This window comes from Dama dama, chromosome 4 (assembly GCF_033118175.1).
Source record: "Dama dama isolate Ldn47 chromosome 4, ASM3311817v1, whole genome shotgun sequence".
Taxonomy (NCBI): domain Eukaryota; kingdom Metazoa; phylum Chordata; class Mammalia; order Artiodactyla; family Cervidae; genus Dama; species Dama dama.
The window spans coordinates 49,700,978-49,727,183 of record NC_083684.1 but is presented as its reverse complement, the minus strand read 5'-3'; the positions used below and the strand labels follow the sequence as shown (position 1 = coordinate 49,727,183).

At 45.9% G+C, this 26,206-nt stretch overlaps 1 non-coding gene and 1 pseudogene across 1 annotated transcript; one reads left to right on the top strand and one right to left on the bottom strand.

Moving 5' to 3' along the window:
• The first annotated feature begins 17,731 nt into the window (after positions 1–17,731).
• On the top strand, positions 17,732–17,803 carry TRNAC-ACA (transfer RNA cysteine (anticodon ACA)). Its single transcript has one exon. It is a non-coding gene; the product is annotated as a tRNA-Cys (tRNA).
• Positions 17,804–21,035: 3,232 nt separating this feature from the next.
• LOC133055056 (beclin-1-like) lies at positions 21,036–21,821 on the bottom strand (annotated as a pseudogene).
• Between the last annotated feature and the right edge of the window lie 4,385 nt (positions 21,822–26,206).

The following is a 26,206-nucleotide window of genomic DNA, read 5'->3' as shown; positions in this document are numbered from 1 at the left end:
CCCAGTAACCACTTCAGCGCAGATGTGGGAATGAAAGCCAAGTGGTGAAGTCTGAGGACCAAGGAGGAAGACATGGAAGTAGAGACAAAGGGAGTAGTCAAGTCTTATAGAGAGTTTTGCTATGAAGGGAAATGTAAGGTCAGCACCATTGCCACCCCCATCCCAGGGGCGGGGAGGCATCAGGGTCCCACTCTGCTCTCAGGGTCACTGAGACTGTTCCCAGTCAAAGTTAGCCCTCAGCCTCATCATCCCTACACAAAATACCCCAACACCCTCAATCACACCGTCTCCCCCAAGTCAAGGCAGCTTTTCTCCCCAGGGTCAGCATGACTCTTCCACACTAGGACTAGAGAACAGGCCAAGAAGTAGAGGTGTGAAAGGGGAGCCTGACATAGTAGGGCACAGAGAGGAAGTTGTGAATGAGGGATGAGGATACCATTTCTGAATGAGGAAATTTTCATGCCCTGGTCTGGCCTCAAGGATAATGGTTCCTGGCAGAGACCCACACAGCTCAGGAATAAGGCCAACGTTCAGGCCCCACAACCGCATTCAGACTGAGAATGGGACTGGGTCAAATGAGGGAGGAAGCCTGGCTGGGAATTTGGAATGCCTTATTCACTCTCTTGGCTCAACTCAGAGGTCATCAGGTTCCATGGGATAAAAGGCAGGTAAGGTAAATGTCTCAAGCAGGGTGATGTCCCTGGCCTCCAGCCACTGCCACTCCTGCAGTGTCCTCAGGGCTGAGGTACAATCCTTCCCCTGGGCCAGGCACTATCATAGAAAAGTGTTTTACCTGCCTGCGTCATGCAAGTGAAGTTATGTGTATGGCTGTTAACCTCAGGCATGTATGGTGAGATTCATGAGGCCATCACACAGCCTATTGTATGGCACGCATGTGACAGATGCCTGAGACACTGGAGGTACAATCCCTGCACAGCAGTCATGGACAAGCATGTTTACTGGGTATGGGCTGATGGGGTGACAGGTAAGAGGTTGGACAAACAGGTGAGGGTGGCAGGTAGGCAAACACTACCGCTGAGCACTTCCCTCTGAGCTGCCAAACTGTGTCAGAGCCACAATTGCCCAGTTGGACAGTCCAGAGTGGCCTCACATCCTCAGGGAGTGCACCCAGCCCTCTCTGCCCTGCAGAGTGACCCTCCTGCTTCGAAAGGACCCTCCAGATGTCACCACCCCCTCAATTGAGGGAGGGCAGTGCAGCAGAGTGCTCAGGGCCAGAGAAGGAAGGAAGGAACGAACGAAGATAGAAGGGGAAGAGCAGAGGTCCAGTTCCCTGGGCCCACATCTATCAGCTGCCATTATCCTTGTGTCTCTGTGTCTAGGAAGAAACGCTCTTAAAAAAGCACTCTGGCCTCAGGTCCAGTATTCTTGCCTGGAGAATCCCCATGAACAGAAGAGCCTGGCAGGATACAGTCCATGGGGGCGCAAAGAGTCAGACACGACTGAGCGACTAAGCACAGCATACAGCACAGCCCTCAGATCTGCCCTCAGACCTTGCTCTGTTACCCCGGCAGTCTGTTCACAGTGCATTTCCCTCGAGCCTCCAGCCCATCCCACAGCCCCCACACCATGTCTCTCTCAGACACACGGGGCAGAGTCAGCTGGACACACCCCATCACAACCCCATAGTCATGTGCTTATAATCACATGTACCCTGTCACACACACATGATCTCAAACACACTTGTAGACACACACACATATTCTGAGACAGATGGGCTCTTGCAGTCACATAGTCACACACACTCCAAGTCTCATATGCCCCCACAAACACACACTCCCATATTCCCAAAAGAGGATTCAACACACACACACACAATTAAATTCTCAGATAACACATACACCAAGCCTTATGTCTGTCACTTGAGACCCATGCACTCTACCAGTCAGAAGTCCCACTGCAGACAGAACACACATACACTAACACCTGTAGATATACACACCCCAACATAATGTCCCTCTCACTCACTATACACCCCCAGACACTTAGGGCATCAGTCTGCAATGCCCTTCCCTCTCCCATTCTTAGTGGGCTGAATTCCTACCCAACAGGAGACACTGGGGGCATGGGGAGAGGAATCCCCAAGCCTGGCCAGCAGGACCCCCAAACCCACAGTTCAGGCCCAACACCTGCTGCGGGTAGCTCAGGTCATGTTCCCAGCCAAGCCCCAAGGACCAGGAATTTAAGGAACATACCACCCATAGGCAAGAGGAGTTTGCAAGTCCCCAGCTGGACCCTGCGACCTGCAGCCCTCGTTGGAGGGGGCACACCCAGCTGCCATGCTCCTCCCTCCCCTCAGAGGCCATCTAAAACTCTCACCAACTCATGGATGTCAGGAACAAATTTCTCACCAAGTGCACGGACAACTACATGCAGCCTGCTGGTGAAACAGCCCATGGAGCTGGAAGTCAGCACAGCCTCACAACTCCAGGACTGTGTGGCCAGCACAGTCCCTGTTTAACTCAAACAATCATCCATCTCTCATCAAGAAGTGTCAGGGTAGATGCACAGCTGCCCAGGATGGTGACCACGGGGTGCTAGGTCTCTGACACTTAGTCTTCCCTCTCTGATACCCCTATATTGCTTGCTTTCCTTCCTGTAAGATCCCTGCCATCAGCTTCCCACCCCTTCCCTCAGGTACACATCAATGACAGGAGCTCCAACTAGAACCCTGGTTGCTGCCCAGGCTGCCTATCCAGACTGGCAAGTGTCTGCATTGGCTCCTGGGCAGCCCCAGTCCTTCTCTGGCTGCTGCTCTGCCGCTGCTCCTTCCCTCCTGTAGGCTGTGCCAATTTAGGGCCAGGCCCAGTGAGTCACTGACCGCCCTCCCCTCCTAAGACCTATACCTCTGCAGGGCAAGCCTGGCTGACACACATTGCATGCCATTCATCTAACTATGGCTTGTGTGTTTTAGTGAAAGTGGGAAGCAGTGGGTATTAACCGCAGAAGGAAAGGTGGGAGTGGCCAGCCTACTGTCAAGACAGGCATGTGGCAGCCTAATCTGCTGCCCCCAACCCCACCTCCCTCCTTCTGTAACTTGATCTTCTCTCCCCATCTTCAGCATTGGCCCTGACATCCGGAATGGAAAAAAGGCCACAATGGTGCCACTACAGGAAGTTAGGGAGAACCAGCAAGGCGCAAACCCTTGAGTCCTGTTCTATAAGAGCAACAGTCATGACTCAGGTTCCTGAGCCATGCAAGACCAAACATGCCCCTGCCTCTCTTTTAAAGTCGCTATTTTTGCAACAATTAGCAGCTCAGAAAAAAAAGTATTTAAATTAAATGTAATGTTTTCCCATAATTTTTATATTAAACGAGTTGTCCTGAAACCATATGCATGCCAGAACTTCACACATCTATGCAGTTCTTGTCAAATATAGGTAGATGATAAACACAATGCATAAAGCATTCTTGAATTTGAAGTAGGTTTCTTCTTATCTTATTTACCTTATTAAAGTGCAGCTCATGGGTTCATCATGAAATCAACAGCCAAAACCAGATTGACAGTGAAGGCAAAACTTGACCTGCCTCCACAGCCTTCCCATGCAAACCAGGAGAAAAGCAAACAAACCATCACCACATTATTGTTTATCGTACTGGAGTTCTAAGCAGTAAAACAGGGTCAGAAAAAGAAGTGAAGTAAGATCCAAACCATAAAGGATTAGTGATATCAAATAGTTTTCATAAATGACAAATATTAACTGCATTCTAGAAGGAATTACTAGGGATTAAAAGGATTAAAATTATTCCAAGAGTAATTTAAAATTGGAAAGTATTTCAAACCAAAATTCTTATACTTTTTTCTCTCTTTTGAGACAGCATATTAAACAGCAGAGACATCACTTTGTAAACAAACGTCCATCTAGCCAAGGCTATAGTTTTCCCAGTGGTCATGTATGGACGTGAGAGTTGGACTATAAAGAAAGCTGAGCACCAAAGAAGTGATGCTTTTGAACTATGGTGTTGGAGAAGACTCTTGAGAGTCCCTTGGACTGCAAGGAGATCCAACCAATCCATCCTAAAGGAGATCAGTCCTGGGTGTTCATTGGAAGGACTGATGCTGAAGCTGAAACTCCAATACTTTGGCCACCTGATGCAAAGAGTTGACTCATTTGAAAAGACCCTGATGTTGGGAAAGACTGAGGGCAGGAGGAGCAAGGGGCGACAGAAGATAAGCTGGTTGGATGGCCTCACTGACTCAATAGACATGTGTTTAGATGGACTCTGGGAGTTGGTGATGGACAGGGAGGCCTGGCGTGGTATAGTTCATGGGGTCGCAAAGAGTCAGACAGGACTGAGAGACTGAACTGAACTGAACTGAATGTGATGAACTGATTTTGAAAGTTCTTCAAGAGTAAATGCTTAAGAGGACTTTCCAGGTGGCTCAGTGTTACATACAGAATCCTCCCCCTGTCAATGTGGGAGACGAAGGAAATGTGGGTTCGATCCCTGGGTCAGGAAGATCTCCTGGAGAAGGAAATGACAACCCACTCCAGTATTCCTGTCTGGGAGATCCCATGCACAGAGAAGCCTAACAGGCTACCATCCATGAGGTCACAAAGAATCAGACACGACTTAGTGACTAACCACCACCACCACCACCCAGGGATAAGTGAGGGTGCCAGGAAAAAAACGGTATTGTCATATTGCTGATGGAAATGACAACAGGCACAAATGATCTGGCGGGGAAGGTGGCAGTTTGCATCAAAATCATCACAAATCTGAAAGCTCTTCAAACTACCATTTCCACCTTCAGGACTTTATCCCAGAGAAACAATTAAGACTAGACACAAACCTTAGGTTCCATATCATTTATCACTACTGATTTACAAAACAGTGTTTTAAATGCCCAATAGAAAAGCAGACAGTGTTTTTATGAGAAGTAAATTATTTAAATTTTCCTAATGGGCTGCATAAATACATGTTACTTTGTACTGGGTGGGCCAAAAAGTTCATTCAGGTTTTTTTCATAAGATGTTGTGGAAAAATCCCAAAGAACTTTCTGGCTAATCTGACAGGAAGACAATCTAAAGAGAGAATCCTACTTAATTGTTTTAAAAAGTATGCCAAAGTCCTTACTTGGAAAAAGTTTGGGAACCACTGCCAGAGTGTCGATTTTACAGAAGCATTTCTCTAGATAATATGCCACTGCAGACTGGAAGTACAAGGGTATGTGCTGGGGCAGTACATATTCCTATTCAGTCCAAATCTTCAGGACCCTCAGGAATTGTTAGTCCTGGAAGGCACAGTGATGGGGGGAGGGGTGGGTTTCACTTACTATTTCCCAGGCTGAGCTTCTTGTCTCCACAGTGCCAGGCAACAACTCTCAGAGTCAGTCATCCTGGATTCATCTCCAGGGTCCTGGCCACACCAGGCCAATAAGAAGGCAGCCCAAAACGGAAACATGTACATGTAAGGGCACCCATGGCAGCATGTCAACACAACAATAAAAGCAAAATCATATAGACTTCCAGTTACAGATGATGGGCTGAACACCTTCATTCATGTTCTCTCCCACCAGTGACCAAACCAGAGGATAAAGGAATACTAAAACTGACAACCTCACAATACCAAAGACAACACGAAGGCATTCATTACAGGACTTGAGATTTCAACAAAATGGTGAAGAAGAGTGGGAGGAGGATGTTGAAGGGAAAGCTTATAATTGTTTAGTCACTAAGTGGTGTCTGACTCTTTGCGACTCCATAGATTGTAGCCCATGAGGCTCCTCTGTCCATGGGATCTCCCAGGCAGGAATACTGGAGTGGGTTGCCATTTCCTTCTCCAGGGTATCTTCCTGCCCCAGGGACTGAACCCACATCTCCTGATTAGGCAGGCGGATTCTTTACCACTGAGCCACCAGGGAAGTCCTGGGAGAGCTTAGCATGACTCAAAAAAGACAACGTGCTCCAAACATGGGGAAGAACAGGGACATAGCTGATCTGCTCCCACAGACTGCCACAGGGGATGGGTGTGTTGTAAATGTGGGGTCTTTAAGGATCATTTCAACAAGGCTGAAAAAATTATATTCAAAGAGGCATACGAAATCAAAGGATTTATTAATATTGTACTCATAGGTCTCAGAGTGAGAACAGCACACCTCATAGAGGGCCACGTGGGAGGAGCACCAAGAGAACAGGTTCCACCAAGCATGACCGAGGACCAGTGGATAAGTGCCATAACTGGGGGTCAGGGAAGAGTACACAAGTGAAAGGTTTGAGCAGATTACATTGATGCATTTGAATGTTTCTAGGTTACAGTCATGGAAGGGCAGGAAGGGAAACTTATGGAGCAGACCAGCCTTATCATTCTATAGTCTGCTTGTGAGGATGCTGAGGCATCAGGGAAATATGAAATTTTAAAATATTATAATACAATAAACCCTGTTATGCCTCAGCATCAACTATACTATACGGATGGATGAAAGTTATCACTTGGGTTGTGGAGATATTAAAAGTGAGGGGGACAGTTTAACTTAACCACCAAAGTCAAATGTGTTAAGGTGACAACCAGGAAGAGCTCTATTAAGCAAAGGATAAGAATTTAGAATAATCACATACAAGGGAACCCACATAAGGCTATCAGCAGGCCAGGAGAGAATGGAATAATGTATCTAAATTGCTGGAAGGAAAAATAACCAATAAAATGGACAAATTCCTAGTAACATACAACCTACCAAAACTGAATTATGAAGAAAGATAAAATATAAATAGCTAAGAAGATTAAATAAGTGATCAAAAATCTTTCAACACAGAAAAGCCAAGGATCAGCTAGATTCATTGGTGAATTCTACCAAACATTTAAAGAATTAACACTAATCCTTCTCAGATTCTTCTCAAAAATTGAAGTGGAGGGAACGCTTCCAAAAACACTCTATAGGCCAACATTACCCTTATAAAGACACAAGAAAACTACAGGTCAATATCCCTGACATAGATGCAAAAGTTTCAATAAAATATTAACAAGCCAAATTCAACAGTACATTAAGTGAATTATATGCCATAAATTGTGGTATTTATCCCTAGGATACAAGGATGATTCAATATAATGCAAATGATTTCCCCAATTAATAAAAGATAAAAATCATATGATCATCTCAACAGATGCAGAAAGAGGATTTGATGAACTTCAATATCCTTTCATGATTAAAAACTCTCAACAAATTAAGTATACAGAAAGGGTACTTTATCATAATAAAGGTCATACGTGACAAGCCCACAGTTAACATCAACTCAATGGTGAAAAAAATGAAAGATTTTCCACTAAGGCCAGGAACACAACAAGTTGCTCACACATACCACTCCTATCCAACACAGTACTGGAAATACTAACTAGAGCAATGAGGTCAGAAAAAAACACATTCAATTTAGAAAGGAAGAAGTAAAACTCTCTCTTGGCCGATGATATGATCTTATCTATAGAAAATCCTTAAGACTCCACCAAAAAGCTGTTAGAACTAATCAATTCAGTAAAGTTGCAAAGTAAAAAACCAACATATAAAATCAGTTGCATTTCTACATACTAACAATGATGTATCTGAAAATCAAAGCACACAATCGCATTGATAATAGCACTGAAAACACAATTCAGTTCAGTTCAGTCCAGTTGCTCAGTCGTGTCCAACTCTTTGCGACCCTATGAACCACAGCACACCAGGCCTCCCTGTCCATCACCAACTCCCAGAGTCCACCCAAACCCATGTCCATTGAGTTGGTGATGTCATCCAACCATATCATCCTCTGTTGTCCCCTTCTCCTCCTGCCCTCAGTCTTTCCCAGCATCAGGGTCTTTTCCAGTGAGTCAGTTCCTCAAGTCAGGTGGCCAAAGTATTGGAGTTTCAGCTTCAGCATCAGTCCTTCCAATGAACACCCAGGACTGATCTCCTTTAAGATGGACTGGTTGGATCTCCTTGTAGTCCAAGGGACTCTCAAGAGTCTTCTCCAACACCACAGTTCAAAAGCATCAATTCTTTGGCGTTCAGCTTTCTCCACAGTCTAACTCTCACATCCATACATGACCACTGGAAAAACCATAGCCTTGACTAGACGGACCTTTGTTGGCAAAGTAATGTCTCTGCTTTTTAATATGCTGTCTAGGTTCGTCATAACTTTCCTTCGAAGGAGTAAGCGTCTTTTAAGTTCTTGGCTGCAGTCACCATCTGCAGTGATTTTGGAGCCCAGAAAAATAAAATCAGCCACTGTTTCCCCATCTATTTGCCATGAAGTGATGGGACCAGATGCCATGATCTTAGTTTTCTGAATGTTGAGCTTTAAGCTAACTTTTTCACTCTCCTCTTTCACTTTCATCAAGAGGCTCTTTAGTTCTTCTTCACTTTCTGCCATAAGGGTGGTGTCATCTGCATATCTGAGGTTATTTGTATTTCTCCCGGCAATCTAGATTCCAGTTTGTGTTTCTTCCAGCCCAGGGTTTCTCATGGTGTATTCTGCGTATAAGTTAAATAAGCAGGGTGACAATATACAGCCTTGACATACTCCTTTTCCTATTTGGAACCAGCCTGTTGTTCCACATCTAGTTCTAACTGTTGCTTCCTGACCTACATACAGGTTTCTCAAGAGGTAGGTCAGTTGGTCTGGTATTCCCATCTGTTTCAGAATAATTCAGAAATAGATGTTTTTCTGGAACTCTCCTGCTTTTTCTATGATCCAGCAGATGTTGGCAGTTTGATCTCTGGTTCCTCTGCCTTTTCTAAAACCAGCTTGAACATATGGAAGTTCACGGTTCATGTATTGCTGAAGCCTGGCTTGGAGAATTTTGAGCATTACTTTACTAGCGTGTGAGATGAGTGCAATTGTGCAGTAGTTTGAGCATTCTTTGGCATTGCCTTTCTTTGGGATTGGAATGAAAACTGACCTTTTCCAGTCCTGTGGCCACTGCTGAGTTTTCCAAATTTCCTGGCATATTGAGTGCAGCACTTTCACAGCATCATCTTTCAGGGTTTGAAAGAGCTCAACTGGAATTCCATCACCTCCACTAGCTTTGTTTGTAGTGATGCTTCCTAAGGCCCACTTGACTTCATATTCCAGGATGTCTGACTCTAGGTGAGTGATCACAGCATTGTGATTATCTGGGTCACGAAGATCTTTTTTGTACAGTTCTTCTGTGTATTCTTGCCACCTCTTCTTAATATCTTCTTCTGTTAGGTCCCTACAATTTCTGTCCTTTATTGAGCCCATCTTTGCATAAAATGTTCCCTTGGTATCTCTAATTTTCTTGAAGAGCTCTCTAGTGTTTCCCATTCTACTGTTTTCCTCTATTTCTTTGCATTTTGAGGAAGGCTTCCTTATCACTCCTTGCTATTCTTTGGAACTCTGCATTCAAATTGGTATATCTTTCCTTTTCTCCTTTGCTTTTCACTTCCCTTCTTTTCACAGCTATTTGTAAGGCCTCCTCAGTCATTTTGCTTTTTGCATTTCTTTTTCTTAGGGATGGTCTTGATTCCTGTCTCCTGTACAATGTCATGAACCTCTGTCCATAGTTCATCAGGTACTCTGTCTATCAGATCTAGTCCCTTAAATCTATTTCTCACTTCCACTGTATAATCATAAGGGATTTGATTTACGTCATACCTGAATGGTCAAGTGGTATTCTCCACTTTCTTCAATTGAAGTCTGAATAAGGAATAAAATCTAACTAATGAAATGAAATACTATAAGCCATTGATGAAATAAATTGAAGACACAAATAAACAGATATTTTGTGTTCATGGGTCAGAAGAATTAATATTGTTAAAATGTCCATATCACCCAAACCTAACTATAAATTTAATCTCAAATCCTATCAAATTTCCAATAGCATTTCTCACAAAAACAGGAAAAGTAACCCTAAAATTCATATGGAGCCACAAAAGATCAGGAAGAGCCAATGCAATCTTGAGAAAGAGGAAAAAAGTTGGAAGCATCTCACTTCCTGATTTCAAACTATACTACCACGCTACAGCCACCAAAACACTACGGTACTGGCATAGAAACAGAAACACAGACCAATGGAATAGACTCAAGAGCCCAGAAACAAACCTATGCACATAAGATCAACTAACATTTGGCAAAGAAAGTTGAGCAGAGGAAGTAAACACAGAAGAAAACATTTAGATGAGTCAATATAAAACCCCAAAGCATTCATTACTTAACAGTAAATTGTTTAAGGATACATAAACAGGTGGTAAAACTACATAGAGAAGTAAAGAAGGGATCAACACATGATTTAGCATGAGAGGGGGCAGCGTGTTCAGAGCAGGGCACATGGAGGGTGGTGCAGGTTATGTTTCATCTCTCCAGCTAGTGAGAGGGTAAGAGGCAGGAAGGCCAGAGGTCCCCAAGCGGCAGGAGGAAATAAACTGCAAGTGGCAAACTTTTTTTTTTTTCTTTCTCTACACAAAATTAAGAGAGGCTTCTTTTAATTCTGTGTTGACAGCACCTGGTTCTGCCTTGAGATAACCAACACGTTTTTCTTACGGAAATGTTTTTCTTAAGCTATGTTAATGAAACTATGTATTTACCTTGGAATCTGCCTTTCTTCAAAATGGTTCCCCCGAGACTAACTTTTTCTTTTCTCAAAACTTGGACTGGTAATGGCTCAACAAACCAGTATTCCTGTCAATTGTTCGATGGCCAGGGGATGACATACCTCGTGCCATCCCATCTCAAAAATGCGTATTGTGGAAGAGGGGCCTAGTAAAACTCCCTCAGCTTGGAGGTGTCTCTCTTATCCGATTAATAGCTTTCTAACAGACATAAAACACTTTGCTAAAAACCAGCAAGGGGGCACTCTTCCTGTCCCCTTCTGATGTCTATGTCAGAAGCTTTCCCTATCTCTGTTATACTTTAATGAAACTTTCCTATACAAAAAGTAGTCAAGTCTTGTCTCTGACCCCAGATCAAAATCCTCTCCTCTGGAGGTTACAAATCCCAGACACATAACACACAGTCACGTAACACATGGCTCACAGCAGCAAACTTTCACCTTGAGGGCTTGTCCAGGATCTTCAAGACAAGGTAAAGACGCTTGGAGCTCTAGTTCTTTGCTCTTCTAGTAAACATATTTTCTGCTGTACTTTACTAACTCTACGGTGTGCCTGTGTGTGTGAAAGCAGCATGAAAGAGACGTGAATTTATCCACGAAGCAAGCATTGAGCCCTGCTCTGTGGTTTCATGGTGCCTCGTAATGACTGAAGGCAGCCCCAAAAAGGGGAGCCTTGTCGGGGGTTTATATTGACCTGCCAATGCCAAGAAGCACCCAACATCCCTGCGAGAGAAGCGGCCAGAAATGGATGAAGCATGTGGACCGAACATTTCTTTCTCAGTTACCTTTTCCTGGTCTCTTTGACCACTTTTTAACTGCCTGAGGAATTAGAACTACTAGCCAAACCTGTTGGATCACAGACTTTCAAGGGACTTGCAATCCACGATGTTGGTGGTTGTATTGCGCACTACAGACAAGAGCACGTTCGGTAGCTGGGTAGAGCTCTATCTCCCAGAATGTCTCTCAGGCTAGAAGCTGCTCTCTTAGCTGCCTGCCTCAGAGGGTAAGAACCTGAAAGTGAGTCTTTATCACAGCTGTGCCTCCAATCTATATGGATAGTAGCACCACGTGACCATGAGGTTTTTGAGGACATAGATCAGGAATCCCAGGATCTGGTCAGATTGGAAGTGCAATGGGCTTCTTCCTTGGTAAAGCTAGCTCTTAGCGGGCCAGAGGAGGCTAGCTGGTGGCTTTGAAAGGATTGGCTTAATAGCTCGAGGACAAAAATCACTTTATCCTCACTGGCCAGCCCTTCACCACCTCTTCTGCTATCACACATACTGGTGTAGTGACACTCAGAAGGGACACCTTGGTTTTATGTTCATTCTCTGGGATCATATGCAAAGGGCAGTCAGAAAGGCTGAGGAACAGCCATACAAGCTATTGCCTCTCCATGAAGCTCCCACAGGGAAAAATAACCACTCTATAAGAGTTAATAAGCCCTTTTCTTATCAAGAAATACAAAGAATCAAGGAAGATCTGGGAGACTATTTGGAAGACCCAGAAAAATATATTAGAGCCTTTAAGGGTGTTACTCTGCTTTACGATCTTACGTGGAAGGATGTGATTTATCAGTTCAATTCAGTCGCTCAGTCGTGTCTGACTCTTTGCGACCCCATGGACCGCAGCACACCAGGCCTCCCTATCCATCACCAACTCCCGGAGTCCACCGAAACTCATGTCCATTGTGTCGGGGATGCCATCCAACCATATCATCCTTTGTTGCCCCCTTCTCCTCCTGCCCTCAATCTTTCCCAGCATCAGGGTCTTTTCCAATGAGTCAGCTCTTCGCATCAGGTGGCCAAAGTATTGGACCTTCAGCTTCAACATCAATCCTTCCAATGAACACCCAGGACTGATCTCCTTTAAGATGGACTGGTTGGATGGACTATCCTTGCAGTCCAAGGGACTCTCAAGAGTCTTCTCCAACACCACAGTTCAAAAGCATCAATTCTTTGGTGCTCAGCATCCATACATGACTACTGGAAAAATCACAGCCTTAACCAGACGGACCTTTGTTGGCAAAGTAATGTCTCTGCTTTTTAATATGCTGTCTAGGTTGGTCATAACTTTCCTTCCAAGGAGTAAGCATCTTTTAAGTTCATGGCTGCAGTCACCATCTGCAGTGATTTTGGAGCCCAGAAAAATAAAATCAGCCACTGTTTCCCCATCTATTTGCCATGAAGTGATGGGACCAGATGCCATGATCTTAGTTTTCTGAATGTTGAGCTTTAAGCTAACTTTTTCACTCTCCTCTTTCACTTTCATCAAGAGGCTCTTTAGTTCTTCTTCACTTTCTGCCATAAGGCTGGTGTCATCTGCATTCTGAGGTAATTGATATTTCTCCTGGCAATCTTGATTCCAGCTTGTTCTTCATCCAGCCCAGTGTTTCTCATGATGTCAGGAAGCAACAGTTAGACCTGGACATGGAACAACAGACTGGTTCCAAATAGGAAAAGGAGTACGTCAAGGCTGTATATTGTCACCCTGCTTATTTAATTTATATGCAGAGTACATCATGAGAAATGCTGGGCTGGAGGAAGCACAAGCTGGAATCAAGATTGCCAGGAGAAATACAAGTAACCTCAGATATGCAGATGACACCACTCTTACGGCAGAAAGTGAAGAGGAACTAAAGAGCCTCTTGATGAAAGTGAAAGAGGAGAGTGGAAAAGTTGGCTTAAAGCTCAACATTCAGAAAACTAAGATAATGGCATCTGGTCCCATCACTTCATGGCAAATAGATGGGGAAACAGTGGAAATAGTGTCAGAGTTTATTTTTCTGGGCTCCAAAATCACTGCAGATGGTGACTGCAGCCATGAAATTAAAAGACGCTTACTCCTTGGAAGGAAAGTTATGACCAACCTAGACAGCATATTAAAAAGCAGAGACATTACTTTGTTAACAAAGGTCAGTCTAGTCAAGGCTATGGTTTTTCCAGTAATCATGTATGGATGTGAGAGTTGGACTATAAAGAAAGCTGAGCACCAAAGAAGTGGTGCTTTTGAACTGTGGTGTTGGAGAAGACTCTTGAGAGTCCCTTGGACTGCAAGGAGATCCAACCAGTCCATCCTAAAGGAGATCAGTCCTGGGTGTTCATTGGAGGGACTGATGTTGAAGCTGAAACTCCAATACTTTGGCTACCTGATGTGAAGAGTGACTCATTGGAAAAGACCCTGATGCTGGGGAAGATTGAGGGCAGGAGGAGAAAGGGACAACAGAGGATGATATGGTTGGATGGCATCACCAACACAACGGACATGAGTTTGGGTGGACTCTGGGAATTGGTGATGGACAGGGAGGCCTGGCGTGCTGCAGTTCTCGGGGTCGCAAAGAGTTAGACACGACTGAGCAACTGAACTGAACTGAACTGAACTGAACTCTGCATATAAGTTAAATAAGCAAGGTGACAATTTACAGCTTTGACGTACTCCTTTTCCTATTTGGAACCAGTCTGTTGTTCCATGTCCAGGTCTAACTGTTGCTTCCTGACCTGCATACAGATTTCTCAAGAGGCAGGTCAGGAAGTCTGGTATTCCCATCTCTTTCAGAATTTCCCACAGTTTATTGTGATCCACACAGTCATATCCTGGGGCAAATGCTAACTCCTGACTCAAAAACTCCAGTTTTGGAGAAAGCTATTGCCTATAGAGATGAATGACTTGGTAATGAATCACCAGGAAAGAGGGAGGACAAGATAGCTGCCCTCCCTACTGGGAATCCGGTGGTCTCAACTAAAGAACCAGACTGGGACTATAACACGGCTAAAGGAAGATGGAATCAGAGTCATTTTGTCAGATGTATTCTTGAAGGACTCAGGTGAGTATAGGCTAAGACTTTAAACTATGCCAAACTGGCAAACACAGAACAGGAAAAGAAGGAAGCACCCAGTAAATTCCTAGTGTGAGACGCCCTTCACAGATTCACTGAGATTGATCCCAAAAGTGAAGAGTGAAGAATGATCTTAAAGGATAGATTTCTCACTCAGTCAGCTCCTAATATCCACTATAAGCTACTAAAACAGGCGTATGGACCAAATCAGTCTTTAGATAATCTGTTACAACTGGCTTAGACAGTTTATTATGGCAAGGAATATGAGGAGAGGAAGGAAAGGCAGAAAAAGACCAAGGAACAGACTGAAGCCCTAATAATGGTGGTCAGAACCATTCTGAGACAGCCTGAGAAAAGTGCGCAGAGGGACCCAGGTGGAAAGGGACAGATTTGTGATTACTGTAAAAAGGAGGGGCACCTCAAGTAGGATTGCCCTCAGGCTTCTAAGTTGCCCTCAGGTCCATGTCCAATCTGCAAAGGACCACACTGGAGGAGAGACTGCCCCCAGAGGCATAGGACCCAGGGGTTGGACTCTCAAGACAATCAGGACTAAAGGTGCCCAGGGGTCCCCACAAAAGCTCCCATCCTAATTACACCTGAGAAACCCCAGGTATTAATAACTGTGGGGGGCCAATCAGTCGATTTTCTTTTGGACACGAGGGCAACTTACTCTGTGCTTACTGAAGCCCCTGGCCCACTTTCTCCCAATCCACTACTGTAACTGCAATGTCTGGACAAGCCAAACGCTATTATTTCAGTTGTCCTCTAAGCTGCAACTAGGATTCTGTGCTGTTTTCACATGAGTTTCTGATTGTGCCCGGAGAAGGCAATGGCACCCCACTCCAGTACTCTTGCCTAGAAAATCCCATGGATGGAGGAGCCTGGTAGGCTGCAGTCCATGGGGTCGCTAAGAGTCGGACACAACTGAGTGACTTCACTTCACTTTTCACCTTCATGCATTGGAGAAAGAAATGGCAACCCACTCCAGTGTTCTTGCCTGGAGAATCCCAGGGGAGCCTGGTGGGCTTCCGTCTATGGGGTCGCACAGAGTCAGACACGACTGAAGTGACTTAGCAGCAGCAGCAGCAGCATACTGAGCAAGCTCCATGCCTCTGTTTTCATGAATATGGAGCCCTCTTTTTCTCCCCCATTAATTGAACAAAATATAAATCCTAGAGTGTGGCTGATGGAAAAACTGTGGGTCGAGCGCAAAATGCTGTTCCTGTCACTGTCAAGCTCAAAGACCTGCACTTTTTTCCACATCAAAAGCAGTATCCTCTAAAACCTGAGGTTAAGGAAGGGTTAAAACATATCATTGAAAATTTAAAGGAGCAGGGGCTATTAATTCCCTGTAACAGTCCACGCAACACTCCTACTTTGGGTATGAAAAAGTCGAATGATAAATGGTGACTAGTTCAAGATTTATGAATAATAAATGAGGCTGTGGATCCTTTACACCCCATGGTGCCTAATCCTTGTACTCTATTGTCTGAAATTCCTGAAGAACCAAATATTTTTCAGTAATTGATTCAAAAGATGCTTTCAATTCTATACCATTAGCAGAGGAAAGTCAATTTTTATTTGCCTTTGAAGACCCTACCCAGCCAGCTTCTCAGTTAACCTGGACAGTTTTGCCCCAGGGGTTTCATGACAGCCCTCATTTATTCGGACAGAGTTTGTCACAGAACCTACAAAACTTTAATAGCCCCAAGGCAGTGGGGCTACTGGTGTTACAATATGTAGATGATATTCTGCTCTGTTCTGAGACAGAGGAAGCTTGCTCACAAGCCTCAGAAGGCTTCCTAAACCTTTTGGCTGGCTGTGGCTATAAGGCTTCAAGGGAAAAGGCTCAGCTTTGTCAACAATCTGTTAAATATCTGGGCCTAATCATATCCAAAGGAATGAGGGCCATAGGCCCTGATAGAATTAAGCCTATACTAAATCATCCCCTACCTATGGCTTTAAGACATGTGAGAGGATTTGGGGGCATCACAGGCTACTGCCGCATTTGGATTCCAGGTTATGGGGAACTTACCTGGACTTTATATAAACTTATAAGTGAAACTCAACAAGACCAAACTGACAAACTGGATTGGTCTCCAGATACTCAGAAGGCTTTTAAGGCTCTACAAACTGCTCTCCTGCAAGCTCCTGTTTTGAGCTTATCCACAGGGTCAGAGTTTGTCTGTCAGTCATTGTTGTTAGAAGAACCAATAACTAAGTTTAAAGTTGGTGGCAGATTTCAGCTTTTCAACAGGCATCACAAGAATTCTGGGAGGTGATGCATAACCCAGGCTTTGAGTCAAACAAGCCATGGTTTAAGCCAGGAACCAAGGTCCTGATAAAGACTTTGGGACCTGGGGGGCCATCTCTTGAGGCCCTCTGGGAAGGCCCTTACCAGGTTATTCTTTCTTCTCCCACAACTGTCAAGGTGCCAGGAACTGATTCGTGGGTGCATCACACGAGTTAAAAAGTGGCATCCTGACCCTTCAGGCTAAGCCAGTCATTCTATCTTTATTCTCTATGCTTTTACTTTTTCACTTTTCAAATGGGCCTGATAATCTATATATGGGTCTGCTTCTGCTGACTCCAAAATCCTGCTGTTTAACTCTCCAGATAATGCCTTCCTGTCCTGGGCTCATCCCTAAGCCACATTCTACAATCAGTCTAATTGCTGGATCTGCAGAGTGCGCCCCTCCTCATCAATGGAAGACTTCCTGTGGTGGGCGTCTCCACTTCAAAGAAAGGACTTTCTCCTAGTCTGTGACTACCTTCAACAACAACAGTCATGTGCGATGCCTCTTCTTAATATGATGACATCTTACAATCCTAAAATGGACTGGTGTTAATACTTTGCACCTTAACTACGGACATAATGTGACTTTTAATTTGGATTGTTTCAACTTAGTTTAATTATGATTTTGCTGCACATAAGACAACAAATCAGTCTAGATCTGATGGATTTTTACCTGATATTTATAAAATATGGGATGAGGTCATATGGCTAACTCCTGAAAAGGGACACCTAATGTCCAGTGCTCCCATATACTGGGAACAAATAGAGCCATCCCCAGAAGTTAGCCAACAACTATAATGACTAGAAACAATAGGGGGTTTTGCCTCAGGAAATATGCATGTAGTCATTCCTGTGTTTTCCAACCCCAGTACAGGTCCTCCTTCTGCCTGGCCAGGCACTGATCGACCCCTCAGCCACACTGGCTTGCTCCAAGTGGGACCTAATGGATATGTGGCTCCTACCTGTGGGCGTGGCTTCCCCCAGGCTGGATAGGGATAAGAACCCTAGGTCTAGTTTTTACTCATGGCTTCCTATTTTCAGGGGATTCCCTGGTGGCTCAGACGGTAAAGCGTCTGCCTACAATGCAGGAGACCCGGGTTCAATCCCCGGGTTGGGAAGATCCCCTGGAGAAGGAAATGGCAACTCACTCCAGTACTCTTGCCTAGAAAATTCCATGTATGGAGGAGGCTGGTGGGCTACAGTCCATGGGCTCGGAAAGAGCCAGACAGGACTGAGTGACTTCACTTTCACTTTCATATTTTCAGAGCTTCCAGAGAAGCCTGCTAATTTGCCACACCTCAGAACTCGTTGGACAAGGTCTGTATTTCATTGGTATGGTTATTTGGCTGCAATATTCCTTCCCGCTAAGGGAACTACAGACATTATGCTATGAGTTGATGCTCTAACTTTACTCAACAAGCCTTACAAGATTCTCAAAAAGCTATTTCAGCCCTTAATGCTGAACAACAGATTGGCCTTAGATATTCTAATAGTCACACAAGGAGGAACTTGTGCCATTATTTACAATAAGCACTAATGTCACTCACTTTACTAAATACATGAACAAGATGATTCAGGCTATGGGTACTCTGAAGCCTCAGTTGCTTCACTTTGGGAGATGTTAACTAGTTGCCCATGGTGGAAAACTATCTTAATTGTAGTAATTCTGATTGTTCTGTTTTTGCTGTTTGCTCCCTGCATCTGTAACTGTGTAACTGGATTTGTTTCTAGCCACCACATGAAGGCTTTTAAGTTACAAACGTTTGTCCAAACTCCTATGAGTGCCACAGCTTCCTCCAACTACTACTTGGGGCCTCTGGATCAGAGATCCTTAATAGGAGGGTTAGGACAATATGCTGCCTCACAAATTTAGGAACAACGCCCCTTGTCAGCTCAGCAGTTATGGAATGAGAATGTCGCCCCTTTCCCTAAGCAACATAATTCTCCTAAAAGAACAGGGGGGAATGAGAGGGTAACAGGCAGGAAGGCCAGGGGTCCCCAAGCGGCAGGAGGAAATAAACTGCAAGTGGCAAGTGTTTTTTTTCCTTCTCTACACAAAATTAAAAGAGGCTTATGCCTGGTTCTGCCTTGAGCTAACCAATGTGTTTTTCTTATGGAAATGCTTTTCCTAAGCTATGCTGATGAAACTATGTATTTACTTTGGAATCGGCCTTTCTTCAAAATGGTTCCACCTGAGACTTTTTCTTTCCTCAAACCTTAGGCTGATAATGGCTCAACAAACCAGTATTCTGTCAATTGCTTTATGGCCAGGGGATGACATACCTTGTGCCATCCCATCTCAAAAATGCATATTGTGAAAGAGAGGCCTGGTGAAACTCCCTCAGCCTTGAGGTGTCTCTCATTACCTTTTTTCCAGTGGTCATGTATTGATGTGCGAGTTGGACTGTGAGGAAAGCTGAGCACCGAAAAATTGATGCTTTTGAACTATGGTGTTGGAGAAGACTCTTGAGAGTTCCTTGGACTGCAAGGAGATCCAACCAGTCCATCCTAAAGGAGGTCAGTCCTGGGTGTTCATTGGAAGGACTGATGCTGAAGCTGAAACTCCAATACTTTGGCCAGCTCATGCAAAGACTTGACTCATTGGAAAAGACCCTGATGCTGGGAGGGATCGGGGGCAGGAGGAGAAGGGGACGACAGAGGATGAGATGGCTGGATGGCATCACTGACTCAAAGGGCATGAGTTTGAGTAAACTCCGGGAGTTGGTGATAGACAGGGAGGCCTGGCGTGCTGCAATTCATGGGGTCACAAAGAGTTGGACACGACTGAGCAACTGAACTGAACTGAACAGACATAAAACACCTTGCTAAAAACTAGCAAGGAGGCACTCTTTCTGTCCCCTTCTGATGTCTATGTCAGAAGCTTTCCCTATCTCTATATTTTAATAAAACTTTGCTACACAAAAAGCTCCAAGTAGTCAAGCCTTGTCTCTGACCCTAGGACAAAATTCTCTCCTCCAGAGGTCACGAATCCTGACAAAACTCACGGCTCACAGCAGCAATCTTTCACTAGGAAACAGATCGGCTGCCACATGTTCTTTCCTTCAAATTGAACATGTTTTCTAGCTTCACTGTAAATATATGTCTTGATATAAAATTTTTAAAAGGACAAGAAGAAAAGGAAAGAGTTATAGGTCTAGGGAGCATCTTTAGAGTGGGGACAGCATGAATAAGCTTTCAAGCCATGCTCCCTACGACCCTGGCAGGGAGGTGGCCAGGGCTGCTGCAAGCCAATGAGTTCCCTTTGGAGGAGGAGGAACTGAGCCCACTCTTCCTCTTGATGAAGGGTGGGGGACGGTCATACCCAGCCCTGAGCAGAGTGGGAAGGGAGACAACTGGAATAGGCAAGGAGGTTCAGAGCAGCACTGTGGGGCAATATGAGGCCCAGCAGCAGAAGGACAGGGAAAAGACTCAAAATGACCACGTGACTCAGGGTGGGAAACGGTATCCAACACCATTTCATATCTCTAACACACAGCGAGTGGCTATTCGGTATTAGAACCTAGTACCAAGAGAGATGTGTTACAGTACAAACTTTCAATCACATCATATGGTGACCAGACACAGCTTATATGTTGTCATTTTCTCACATTATCCAACTGTGTAGCTTACACATTTAATCATCTCAGTGGAGATAAAAATTTCTATTTCATATTTTGAGTACAGGAAGTTGAGAGAGATAAAATCCAGTGAAAACACACCAATCTCAATTCAACTGAGGCTTAAAAAAAAAAAATACAAGCACACTTAAGCTGGACACTTTGAAGATAAGAGTTTGAAAAGGAAGGCATGGGGTTACGAGTCAAAATCACTATACATGGCCTGTTCTAGTTCTGGAAACTATCAATGGATATTTTAAAATACAGTGGCTTTTCCTGGGTTTTTTGTTTTTTTTTTTTTTTTTTTGGTACTGTAAACATGTGCTGTTTGACATGACCTGAATTTAATTTAGAACTTTTTTTGCAAACAAAACAAAAAACTTACGTCTTTAAGGCAAGTATCTTCATGAGGAAAAAAAGGAGTTCATTTATTATGAAACTTTGAAGCTACCCAAGCAAGGCCCTACTTAACATTCAACAGTATCAGAGTTTCCATCCACTGTTCCTCAGAGCTGAACTGGGTGTGACAGAATTGGAGCCACCACTGTCTCCTCTGTCTTCCATCTTGCCCTCTCACATCCAACCTGTAAGGAAGTCCTCTTTCTCAGCCTCTTCTGCGAACTGCTGCACACAGCCCAGGAAACCTGCCGTTCCAGATAAAACACAGACCCCAGACCAGTGTATCAGCAGCTCCTTACATCTGTCTGAGACTTCAGACTCCACAGGGAACACACTAAAACCTCTAAAACTTCAAACCCATCCTATTGGCCAGGGCACTGGTAGCAACACCGTCCAGCTCCCAGCAGCATTCAGCTTGTTTCATTCTCCAGAAACATAAGGCATCTGGTTTTCTACACCCTTCAGCTCATCATCGCCTTCCAGCTGTCACTGTTTAAGTTCAGTGTGTTTCGATACTGAGCTTCCCCTGGTCTAGTCTCAGCCTCAGCCTGGACACACTCAAGATATCCTGCCACTATCTTGAAGTTCTTTTCTTTCAGCTCTTAATCAGCCTCTCCTCCCCCAAGGCCAGTGCCTTTAGCTCCATGTGTAGCTGTTAACCATCATCTTCATTCGTTTGCTCTGAGATCTCCAAACAGCATTTGCAGCTCTATCACTTGTCTTCAGGGAGGTTGAGCTGAGTGTCCAGCTGGCCCAAAACAGAGTCTGTGCCTCCCTCACCCAGTGGTGACCCACACCTTTTTGCCCCGACAGGAAGTCAGAAAGCCTCCAGTGATTTTACTTTTTAGCTAATGTTCTCCCTGGGGCTGTGTCAGACACCTCCCAATCAGAGTGAAGCTGTTGGCACTTTCCACAGACATCAACCAGGCTGGGGGATGAATGTGTGAGACACATTCCGACGGGGGTTGATAAATGGCCCCTCTCCTGAGTTAGTCCCTTCCTACTTCCCTCCCGGTTTGACCTGGGCTGGGGGCAGTAACGGAGCAGTGGATTCCTGGGTGGTGACACAGTCCAGTTTTAGGGGCTGGCTGCAGTGCCGGCACATAAAGCTGGCCTGCATGGTGCTGCTCCATCCATCAGGATCTGGAGCAAGACCTCCAGAACCACTCTGTCTTCAGCTACTTCCTGGTCGGCAGCCAACAGTTATGCCCTTTTACTATTTATTACTCACCTGTTAGCATCCTGAGTGCTTTACAAGTATTGGCCCTTAACCAACATTCACCAGCACGTTAGGAGCTGGATGCTGGGCTCCTAGTTGACACAGCTGTGACCACTGTAGTCACAGACCCTGCCCCCATGTGGACCAGGGTCCGGTGGGAAAGACAACCCAGGGAATGCCCACATGGAGTGTACATGCTCTTGAGAGATGTGGGCAGGGAGCCTCAAACAGGCCTCAGCATCCTATAAGGACTCGCCCTGACCCAAATCCTACCGCTGCTGCACCTCCAGCCCATATACCTGAGGGAGCTGGCTGCCTCCTTTTCCTTCCCTTTCTTCATCTCTAGGAGCTCAGATCTATGTCTCTCCCACTGCAGCTCTGAAACAGCTTGTTCAAGGTCTGAACTCCTTCAGCAGCCTCCTGTTCTCCTCTCTCTGCCCTCTTCCCCCATGGCTTCTCTGATGCCACCTTCAACCACCCCCTCCCCATGCCCACCCACATCACTAGCACCCCCTGCTCCATCCCCTTTGCTGAGGGAAAAATGAGCCCAGAGCTCAGATTTGGTCCTCCTCTCCTTTCTGATCTCAGCATCCTTCCACATGGTCTCATCCACAACTTCAAATATCTTTATAAATGCAGTTACAAAATGTGTATCTCCTGCCCTGACTTCATCTTCCCTGAGCTCCAAACTCCACCAGCTTGCTCCACACAGCAGACATCTCTAAAAAGTAAAACAGAATTTTCTCTTTACGCTCCCACACGAGCCTGTCCTAACCTTCAGGAAAATGGAAAACATACACCCAGTTGCTCAGTCCCAAAGCCAACAAGGTATTTTTTCTCCAGTCATATGAAATATAATCAAGTATTTAAATATTTTTTAAAAAGAAGGGAGGAAGAAAGGAGATGAAGGGAGGGTGGGTCAGTCCACATCAGAGCTAAATGCAATCTTCCCACTGACATGTTGCAGTGAGATACCTTGACTCCCACCCAGGGCTCCATGATCTTCCCTTAGGACTTTCCTCACCCACATGAGAGGCTCCTAACCCCGCAAGAAACAGGGTCCCAGTCTGCATGGTACAGGCCTCGTCAGTTTGATCTCCTCCATCATGGACACAGCCCTCTGCCTCTTTGAAGACTCCCCACCGTCTGGCAATAGGACTCCCTTCATCCCCATGAAAGCTTATTCCCATGCTGGAGGAAGACCTTCTCACCAGGGTCAGTGATTCCCCCATTTCCAGGGCCAGAAGTGACTCAGGTGTGGCAGGTGACCAGAATGCGCATATGTGAAAGGAGAGAGCTGAGCCAAGCTGGGCAGGGAGACAAGGAGGGGTGGCTTGGGGATAGGTCAAGCCTCAAAAGGCCCCACATGTCTGCAAGGATAGCAGCCCCTGGCTGAGACACACACAGCTCAGGAACATGGCCACACCAGACCACAGGCCAGGCAGAGCCCAACTGAAGAGGCCTGGCAATCCTCTAGTACTATTGCTCAGATGGAAGAGGAAGTTCCCAAAGCAATCTGGGGTTGAAGGAGGGTGAGTAAACATCGGGCCAGTGAAATGCCTCTTCCTGGGTTTGAGTCCCACCCTCGGTGTCCGCAAGGCCAACCATGGATGAAGCACTGATGGCCCAGACACTATCATAGAGGAGTGAGTCAGCTGGGTCACACGGGTGCCAGTGACAAGTGTGTGGCAGGTAACTTCAGGAAGGTAAGGTGGAGTTTGTGGGACCGTCCTGTAACCAGTGGGCAGCACAGGTGTGTGTGAGACATGAGCAGGTATACCTGCACAGCACAGGTGGAGGAGGGTGTGCACTAGTGTAGGACGTTGGGAGCAACAGGTGAGCAGACAGTGATGGACAAATGTGTATGTGACAGGCACAACAACACCGGTGCTGAGTGATTCCCATCTAAGTGCGAGATGTTTCAGGGCCATAGTCCCTGCAGCCCAGGGAGACCTGAGGGCCCTGGTGTCCCTGGGGAGACACCCAGGCCTGCTCTGCCCTCTGTGGTGACCCTCCTTGCAGGATAGCAAAGGGCCCACCTGTGACACACTCCCCCAGGGTTAGAGAAGGCAGCCCAGCTGCGTCCTCAGGGCCGGAGCAGGAAGATGGGAGGGGGAAGCATCTGCCACTCCAGATATGTTCCCCCAGTTCTCCAAGTTCTAAGACTCTTCATGGGCTCTGTCTCCAGGAACTTCATAAGCACTTCTAGCTTCAGACCAGTCTGCTACTCCAGGACATGGTGCCGCACAGAATTACTCCTGGGATAGCTGAGGAAGAGCCTCCTCCTGTCCACCCCAGGTCATGTGCGCCCTTCCATTTCATAACCCCCAACCCAGGCCTGCTCCCAGCAGTCAGAGTCCCCAGAGCATGCGCACCCCTCTCCCAGCCAGGCACCCACACACCCACTCCAGGCACATGCAGGCCTGAAGTCCATGCACCACACAGGGGCAGGTCCTCCAGAGCTGCTGGCTGGAAGGTCATCAACAACATGGGTGCTGCCCCCACCCCAAGACCTGTCCTCAGATCCCAACCCAAGGCCCTCCTGAAGCCCCCCAAGACTGAGCCTACTCTCACCTTTTTGCCCTCCTCCCAGGGGGGTATTGGCTATAAGAAGACCAGCCTTAGGGATGGGAACTGAGGCGGTAGGAGACGGTGGTTGAGCACAGCCTCACTCATCACCCCACTCAACTGCTGATGACCCCCACCCCAGGATCAGCCCACTGACTCCAAATCATTCCTCCTCCCATCTTGCTCTCCAGACTTCTGCCACTGTGGATTCCTATGCCAGACCCTCCCAGGTCCCATAAACAATTACCCCAACTGCCCATTATTCCCTTCTAGGCCCCTCCAGAACAAGCCTACAGGAGGCACTCAAAAGTTTATCTACAGTTCAGCAAGCTCTCATCTTTGTTTCCTGGCCAAAGAGAGGCAGGGAGCACTGACCAGGAGAAGTGAGCACCATTTCCTCCTACTCTGCCATGTAGGCACACCATGGTCAAGACCCACCTCCAAGAGACCAGCCCAGCCCAACATCACGTACACACACACCACAGCCTTTGTCACTTAGAGAAGGTGAATCTATTTGTGGGCCAAGTCATCCAAATATTTCCAAATCACCAGGCCCTGAGGGCCCCCTGCCTTATGGGAAAAAGACCCTAGGTTCTGTTCACCTCAGTTAAATCACTCTCTCTCCCCCTCTAGCTCACTCTATCTCTCAATGTCTTTCTCAATCTTTCTCTCCACCATTCTCTCATCCTCTCAAGACAGTGAACCTCCCTCTCAAACTCTCTCACAATGTTCCTCTCTCACCATCTCTCTGTCACTCTCATTCAATCTCTTTCACAATGTATTCTCAACATCTCTATCCCTCACAGTATCTAGTTCTCTCAGTGTCTCTCACAATCTCACACCCCCTCTCTCATCTCCCTCCCAGTCTTCATGTCGTCCTCTCCTCTCCCTTCCTCCCCTTCTCACTCACCTCAACCAACCTCCCTACCTCTCTCTCTTTCACACACACACACACACACACACACAAGCAGTGGACCCAGCACTCAAGAGTCTCCAGCCACAAAGGCACATCTGTGTGTGTACTTCCTGGGACACACACTTGATGTGCAGCATGTATAGTATTGGTGGAAACCTGTTTTTGTGCTTTTATCCCACCTGTGACTCCTTCATTTGGCAACTCAGGTTGTACTTGGTGCAAATCAGTGAGGGAAAGGTCCTCAATTGAGACTCTAAAGGTCAGGACTGGGTCTGGCTCAAGCTGCAGTAACAACCACAGGCCAGGCACTGTGAAGATAAGAGTGAACAACTCAGACAGACTCTGGCCTGGAGAGTGTCTCCACCCTCTAGTGAGGAGATGTACATCAAGAGAATTCTTATTCTCTCTGTACATGAAAGTTCAGCAGTTAACAAAAGTACAGTTAGAGGTGTCACCAGGTGTCAACATCAGGGGAGACATTCTAAGGGCAGGTAGGTTTGGCACCCTGCCTTATAAGATCACGGGTGATCTACCTACCTCAGAGTCTAACTCTCATACTGCTTCCTCAGTTCCACAGCCATCAGGTCAGCATAACTCCTGACAATGAACTAGAAGATGCTTCTCCCAGAAAAGAGCTTACAGACCAGGGCCCTAAATTCTGGGTGTCTGGTGAAATGTTAATACCTGGGAGCCTGGCTTAATTGTGTAGCTGAGATTGGCAGGTTCTGATCAGGAATTAAAGTACTGGGCAGGGAGTGGATCCAGGCAGAGTGACCTTCGTGTGCAAAGGCTCTGGGGCTAA